This window comes from Halyomorpha halys, unplaced genomic scaffold, assembly GCF_000696795.3.
Source record: "Halyomorpha halys isolate HHAL.00 unplaced genomic scaffold, Hhal_1.1 Scaffold287.1, whole genome shotgun sequence".
Classification (NCBI taxonomy): Eukaryota; Metazoa; Arthropoda; class Insecta; order Hemiptera; family Pentatomidae; genus Halyomorpha; species Halyomorpha halys.
The window spans coordinates 228,693-237,344 of NW_027111053.1; the positions used below are offsets into that span (position 1 = coordinate 228,693).

At 26.1% G+C, this 8,652-nt stretch overlaps 1 protein-coding gene across 5 annotated transcripts in view; it reads left to right on the forward strand.

Annotated features, from left to right (window-relative positions):
- The first annotated feature begins 2,636 nt into the window (after positions 1 to 2,636).
- The window catches only part of Eph (Eph receptor tyrosine kinase), a 742,432-nt gene continuing 736,416 nt past the window's right edge, over positions 2,637 to 8,652 (forward strand). For all 5 annotated transcript variants that reach the window (XM_067049151.1, XM_067049149.1, XM_067049150.1 and 2 more), the window contains exon 1: positions 2,637 to 2,799. The gene's annotated coding sequence lies outside the window, so the exon portion shown is untranslated. The remainder of the gene's footprint in view (positions 2,800 to 8,652) is intronic.

Genomic DNA, 8,652 nt, shown 5'->3' on the forward strand with positions numbered 1-8,652 from the left:
CATCTTTATTGTCCAGATCCTTGCGGTACTACTACCAATAAAGTGGCTTGAAGAAATATCTGAGCCCAATTGCAAATAGAAAATTTTTTTAGAAGGTTAAAGTTTAGGATAGTATAAGTAACTTTTCATGTAAGAAGACAAGCTAGTGATGTCATATGTTGTCAAATGTCTAGGAGAAATTTGTTCTAGTTCTTAAACTCCATTTAAACAGTCAATATCTGTGTGTCTTGGAATTCTATATCCAAAAGTCATGAAAAATAAATTTTATAAGGATGTATAAAATAATCATTTTCGAGATTAACTACATCTTAAATATTTGATAATGACTCATTGGTCAATACTTTTAGAGCTGATTCTATGATTATGCTAATTTTAATATTATAAGCTCGTTTCTATCATTTCCTTTCTTCTTCTTGTCAATTATTCTATAGGTTTTTAGACTTTATTATCCATTTGACGGGATAGTAAAATGAATAAGTCTCGCTTACGGCGTTTTCGAAAATTTACGTTGGAATACATGATTCATTACATGATTTTTGAAAATATAACTCTAAAATGAATTTAATAATTTTTATAAGTTCTATTTATCTTTAGGATTCTGACATGAGGTAGGTTGGGGCAAGTACGTAATTGAATAAAAAATATACCAATTCTTTATAAAAAAAAAACAATTATCATTTAACACCAATCAGGTTTAATTAGGACAATTTTCAATAGTGATAGGCTAATTCAATAATTTTAGATATTCTAATACAGTTGGGTCGATGATTCACAGTTTTCAACAAAAATAAATGAATTAGACGAAATAAATAGGTGGCATAATCTTACCACATCAGTTAAAACTATTTAAACGATAATTTGATAGCATGACAACCAAAAAAAAGTATAATAAAACTTCACATATAATACTTGGATAAATAAAAATAAATATTTATAAATGTATAAAACAATAAGTACAGTAACTAATTCTTTATAATTCGAAAACAAATACTTTATTTATTTTACTTTCTGAACTCCTTAGAATTTGCAATACATCCATACATCTATATATATATTTATTTATTTGGATCTATTCTGTTCAATATCAATCGATTAACTACGAGAATGCCCAAATTCTACAATTAACACGATTTTTAAAAATAAAAATTACAATTTTCATTAAAAGTAAGTTAATTTGCACCTACTTTAGTTCAAATTTCAAAACTTTTAAAATATTTTTACAAAATAGCTTCCACCACTAAAACACGCCTTAACAATTCAAAATCTAGCAAAACACTGGCCAATTTCCTTTGACTATGTGTAACAAATGCCTCATGCAGCTAACTATCAAGTGGAAAATTTAAATAATTTTTAACTTATGTCATTGAGCCGGTACAATTTTATGTCCATCAGCGTTTTAGTCTTCAGTTACTTCCTTTATACTAATAATTAAGTTTTATAGGCTTTGGCCTCAGATGTATGCACTCAAAGAAATCCCGAATATCAATGTTTTTAAAATATGTCGTTGTTCCGTTGATTTTGAGAATTTTATATATTGATAATCGCTTTGTATAATATATTCATTTTTACTATTTAACTATTTCAGATTTGAAAATTATGAAAACATTGCTCAATCTATTGTACATAAAAGTGGTTAAACAAATTTTATTTACCAATAAATTATACTCCTTTTAAGTCCTATTTCGAAATGTTATTTTTAACTAAAAGAAATTCCTTGGATTATAGTCCCAGATTAGAATTAATTAATATTAAAAATATAGGCTTAATATCAACCAATTTCAGTCTCTGAATATAATAGAAGGAAAATATTATTTTTTTAGTGTAACAATATACCTTTAAGTTATTAATTATATTTAATTTAAGATTTATTAATGTTATAAGTTAAGATTAATAATATTAACCCTATATAATGTAGGAATGGGTAGCTCATTGGCAAGGCAGTGTGCTACTATCTCCTGAGACCCAAATACGAATCCTGCAATGGCAGACAACTATACTCCATTTCGCTCTTGCCATGGGTCCACCCTGCATCATAAGTGGGTACTCTTAATTGGGTAATAATCTAGCGGTCGAGCGTAATTCTGACCAAATCACTTCCTTGCACAACCGTTGGTCTAGTAACACTACTTTCTTACAAAGTACTGCACCCCTAACCCTTCTTGGATTGTTGTACAGATTTAATTTTTTTTTTTTATCCTTTATTATACGCATATTTTTTCTTTTTTCTTTTATCAATATCCAAATAGCTGTTCATGGTAATAGTTATTATTTGTATATTTTACTTTTCTATAGATTTATAATATCACTATAATACAAATAACCTTCAGTTCTTTTTCCTTTTACTAAAGCAGAGTATTATTCTAAAGAACCACTTGGTCGAATATATGATGTTAACGTAAGTTCGGTCATCGACCGTATTTTGCGATTGAAGACATATACAGAAACTTGCTTCATTAAACCTGCTGCTTCACCACGTAGAGTAGAATCGAGGTAACAGATAGTTTATTAGACCTAAAGTCGAAAATTCGCCACTCACCCCCGCGAATGTATATAGATTGTAGCGACCCGTTACGTCACGCGGACCCCCTCCTCCAACCCTCCGCTACGACTCCCCTCGCCAGCCAGTGGTGCTAAGACTAGCCTTGTGTACAGTTGGAAGGGCGGCTCCGGTGTTTGTGAACAGTGAGACAGATCGAACTAATATTGTAGTGATTTGTGGGTTTTTTCTGTGAAAACTATTTGTGACCATTATCTATAGGCGTCGTGGGATGATAACATTGGATATTGGCGAATTTACAAGTAAGTCATTGTGATGATAAATTTGTTAATATAATTGTTATTTAATAAAATTTATAATAGAATTTTTGAATTTGCCCAGGAGTATATTGAACACATCAATGGTATTTTAGCAAGCGTACAGCTATTCATCATTTGACAGTTTTATCAGGAAATAATTTGATACAACTGATAACAAATATTTCTATCAAATCATCTTCTATAATTATATCTTTCATTAAAATGTATATGATTCAGTTTTACTTAATTAGGGTTTAAAGTGACTCAATAATTTTATATTATCATAATCTACCTAGAGGAATATCTACATGTTATTAGAAAGATTAATCTATTCTTGATTACTGTGTATGTAAATGTGTTTATATGTACGTAGATTTATATAAATTTAAAAATGAGTACCATTTATGTAGATATTTACTTATTTAATGTTATAAGAATTAAATAAATAAATAAGAGGTTATGGTTTTTTTCTCAAGTTACTTCTGGCTCTGGTACGATTTGTTATCAAACAATTAACTTTTAATGTTCTTTTATGTTACTTGGACATCAAGAAATTGAATAACAGTAGGCAATTATTAAACATAATAACAATTGTTACATATTACTTTAAAAATTATTCCAAGAAAATGTTTTTGCTCAATATATGATTTAAAATTGAGACGTTTTATTTATGCTATTGTTTTTTTAGGGAATTCATAACTTTTGTATGAATAATTTTTACACATATATCTCTTAAAAAATACATATTCATTCATAACTAAGTACTTTCTATCATATATTAACTTTAATGTTAGTTAAATTATTTATTAATTTACTAAATTTATTCTAAAATAGAATAGTAACATTTGAAAAGTATACAAATCTCATTAATTCTGTTGCTAAAATCCATAGCCATAATTTTTAATTACTGCTTCTATATTGGTTCTATCAATTAGTATTGAAAAACTAAATGTTTAATTTACCTCGATTTTGTAAAAGACATTGAAATTGTGATATTCGTTAGAGAATAATGAAATGACAGTTACGTTTTTCAATAATATTGTATACCTCTTATGTAAAAGTTAAAAATTTCAAAATGTACAACGTGTAGTATTTCTTTTGAACTAAATTTTGTTTGCTATGTTTTTGATTTATTTGTTATTAATTTAATTTAATCAGAAATATGTATTATGAACTTATCAACTATAAACGTGACTGAGCCCAATTTAGTTGATATGGTTTGATCTCGTTTTAAAAATTATATTATTCTTTCAACTTATATATCAGTTTATCAACTAAATTAATTTCTCTGACTAATTAATAAATATGAAATGTTTTAAATATTTCATTTTGTGAAGTAAGTTATTTTTAATTCTTTTTTTTTGTATAGCTTGGCATTTATACTTACCATTAATTTATGCAGAAGGTTACAAAGGAAATTTTATATTATTTATACCCTGTCATAATCAGTGACACAGTAATCAACAAACGTTTCAATGTATTTTTTTTAATTAACATTTCATTTAATTTGTAAATATCTATCTAATCCGTTTATTATGAATATATAAAACCAGTTAATTATATAAGAAATGTTTAAATACTTTAAAAAGTACAACAAGTACTCAGCATCGTTTGTTTTTTATATGTAATATTTTACTATATACTTTTAATTCGTAATTACTTGTGTCGTTATATATTTATTGTCTACAACAGTAATAGTAATATTCTGCTGCTTCATCTAAGTTATTTAAGGTGGCATAAATTGAGCCGGTGAATGAAAATGCTGTCTAAGTCAAAGCTTACTATTTTTTATAAGTAAAATATTTTTTAATAGGTATTAACAATTTTTTTTATTAAAACTAGTCAATCACATAATCAACTTAATACAATTTTTTTTGTTATATATGACTAATTTCGATGAGAACAGAAAGAAATGATATATCATGTTTGCTCTTAAAGATTTATATGACTGCTATTATTTTTTTCACTAACATAATTTTTAATAAGTAATTAAATATAAGAGGATAATGCGGCTTACGTTTTCTTGTGTTTTAAGATAATAATAAAAAGCTAATATTATGACATGTATTTTACTATTTAATTGCATCGGGAAATGATGTGGTAAGTCAGAATTTTGAATACAGTTATAATTTTATGTAAGAAAACTAGAATTTTATTCTTTTGTTTTTTTAATAAAGCTATTTATTGTATTAGTTAGTCATACACTATAAATTCAATATATTTATCTACAATTTTATGAAATATAAATTATATAAAACATTAATTCCTAGTTGTAGAATTTTTCGAAACCGCTCTACTGAAAAATATCGCTGTTTAGTTTGTCGTTATATTATTGCACCAATACCTTAAATTTAAAAAATAATGTACCCAAATAGAAATCATCCATGTGAATAAAAGATTAGTAATTATAATATAAAAATGTTATTTATATGTGTAATATTTTTACGATTTCTCTTTACCCGTTAACAATTCCTTTGTAATTGTTTCTTGATAGAATATTATGTTATATTCAGTACTTAATATATATCTCTGTTTATAGAGATTTATCTATATAAGTTTCGGATAATAAATATAATTGAACATAAATTATACGTCAAATCTATAATGAGAATATTATTGCTATATCTTTTTATGAGGAATTAATTTCAAAGATAACCCAATTTGGTTGTAGTTATTGAAGTTTAAGGTTCTAATTATTAATCAATTTTAGTTTACTAAATAATTTTTTTTTTTGCAATGGTTTAAAATAACCATTGCTACAAAATGTGAAAAGGTTTCACCGATTTCCAAATTCACCTTCCAATAAGAAATTGTATAAAATATCACTTTTTGTTGTATATCTATTCATATAAATATAGAAACTTAATCTTATATAGTGAACAATCCGGGACGGATATAGAAATGGTCTATATGGGAAGAAAAAAAATCTTAAAGACATTGAAATGTTTAATTTCAAGGTAAGAAACTACCGTTTGAATATAAAATTAAAACTGTAAAAAGTTTACATAATTTTTGTTATTTATTTTTTTTTATGATAATACATTTTTAAAAAATATTTAATTCTTTATTCTTATCTGCACTGGTTTGTAAACCAAACGCAAATGTAAAGCATAGCATGGAGATAATAAAAATTATATCTAAATAAATAAGTTTGTATTTGAATTTATTAATTAGATGCTTTTATGCTGTTATTGTTAATTATATTTTTATTACATTAATTTTGTAGCAAAGTATACAGTCTGCTTTCAGGGTTATCGCGTAGGGAATAGGAATAAATAGTACTTTTTTGATGAATAAAAAAAAAAAAATTATAATAATTAAAATAGAAATTTTTAGCTTTAACGTAAGGTATACTACGAACATTGTTAGCATAACTTCAATTTATAAAAATCATCGATTTTATTTTATATATTTTATGTTTTTATAAGATTGAAATAGGTATGATTTAGATCAAAATTATTTTTTTTACTGCAATTCTCCTAACCTTATTGTGAGCTAATTTGTTGTAATTTAATTTAATTACCTTGTTTTTCGAATTATATATTTTATTTATTTTTTCATTATTATATTTATGTTTCATTCATTTCCTATATTATAATTATTTCTTATACATATGGTATGATAAATACTTATTGCACTAATGCTTTTGTTTTGGTAGATTATGTTCAATAAAAGTATTTACATATGAAAAAAAATTTAAACTTGGAAATCTATTATATATATTTTTTTTTACTAACGTATGATATAATACAAAATCCATTTTTCATAACAGTACCAATCACAATTTATTTAATAATTTTGTGAATTGCATCTAAGGGTTCATTCTTATATATAGTATTTCCTTTAATTACAGAAAAAGGTTAATTTATTCATCTTCGTAATCAATTTCTAAGAGCGTTGCCTTTTCTTTTAATAACTCAAAGAACACTTTTACCTAACGCGAATAAGGATGTAAACTGTAATTAAAATAAATAATTATTGTGACTTTTATTTTGTTAAATTTGTCTTCTAAAACAAGACAACGTAATTACAATTTTCTCTTAAACAGGAAATTAAAAGGTTTTACAGCTGTTTTTATTCCGGTCCTATTTAAAAGTGCCCGGGGGTATTGATGGCATTTAAAATTCATATTAAACTGTTAATTTATGCATAAATACAGCAGACATATAATTTGAATTTTAATCCGGGCTATTTGACTAATTACGGAGGAATATAATGTTAAAACTGTCGAGAAACGCCTCTAAGCCACAAACTGTCTACGGTCATTAATTAATCTTCTTTTAATTGTCAGTAATATCCCTTTGAAGGAGCACTCCTTCATCCCTAAAGCAACTTTCTTCAATCAGCTCAAGATTAAATAATTTTATTTATATATTTTCATCCCTTTCCACAACTTACTTAGATTATCTTCGACGTCAAAATTTTTTATTTAATTGTTTAATATTTTCGAAATGCATTTAAAATACCGTAGGATTTTGGCTCGTCTCAGTCTTCGTAGCATTGTACAAAATATCTAATACCTAGACCAACCGAAATTATATTTTCATAGTGAAATATCGATAAAATGTAGTTGGTATACTTTCTTTTAGCCATTTTAGTCTTAAATTCTTAATTCGCCTTTTTTTTTATATTTCTAATGGTCTATAATCAGCTTTGAATTATTTTAGTTATTTAATTCACACAAAATTTTAATAAATATATCGAGACCACCCGGAAACAAAAATAAAATTTTAATTATTCATTTAGCGCATTTACTCAATCTCATTTGGCTCAGAAATCTTAATTAAAATAATTATTCACTAAATAATATCTAAAAAAAAAACCTAAGAAACACTAGTAAAAGAACTAAAGATTTTATTGTACTAATCATATATTGTATTCTTATATGTATTATATTAATAATATATTCTCACTAGTTTACCCCTGCGAGAACTCTCGTCTTAGGTATGTTTCCTTCTTCTCTTTAATTCCTCCGAAATATAAGCGATAACATACTCATTCCATATAAACAATTATATAAAGATTTCATAGAATGTTTCCATAGAAACAATTATATTATAAAGAATCTCTATTCAACACACTCATTTAGTAAAGCTGCATACTTTATAAAGGACTATCTTTAGGTAACATATTATGTAATAAATACTTAATTTCCTCGGCTGGAAAACATCAGTTTAGATTTTAACATTAGTTAAGATTCAGCTACCCGAAAACTTATATTATAGCTTGGCCTACATTAACAGATGTTTATGCGGGCTACAACTTTTGTTTTTTGTGAGAACCCTGAGAGTAATTTGAGACATGAAAATTTAAAATCTGTAAACCCGTTCGGTCAAAAAAAAAATCTTACATATTCCGAAACGGACAGACAAAATATATTTTAAAAATATTTTTAGCTCAAATTGTTCTCAAAATTCTTGGAATATCACTGTGTTATTTATGTAATAAAATATGGTTAAAAATATTTTCATGTAGAACTGAATAAACAGATTTGATACAATCATTTTCAGGATCTTGAGCTTGACTTGTTTCAAAACATTCAAGCAATCTAGTTGAATAATTTAAGCCATCAAAAATAAAAATTGGCTGATCCCTTCTCTCAACCGCCGCGTAAGTTTTCCGAGGCAACCATGGCGCTTTTTGAATGAGATTTGATCCGTACCTAATTCGTGCGCTACCTCAAATACTGTTCATTTTTTGGCTTTAAAATATAGGGTCCAATTTACGTTCCAGTGAAACGTACTGGATATTGCCCGTTTCGAAATCTATAAAACCCAATTAGAACGGTCTAGATTTACCGACTTATCTCTGTTGCTCATTTGTCACAATCCAATGCCGGATATATATGTGTGTGTG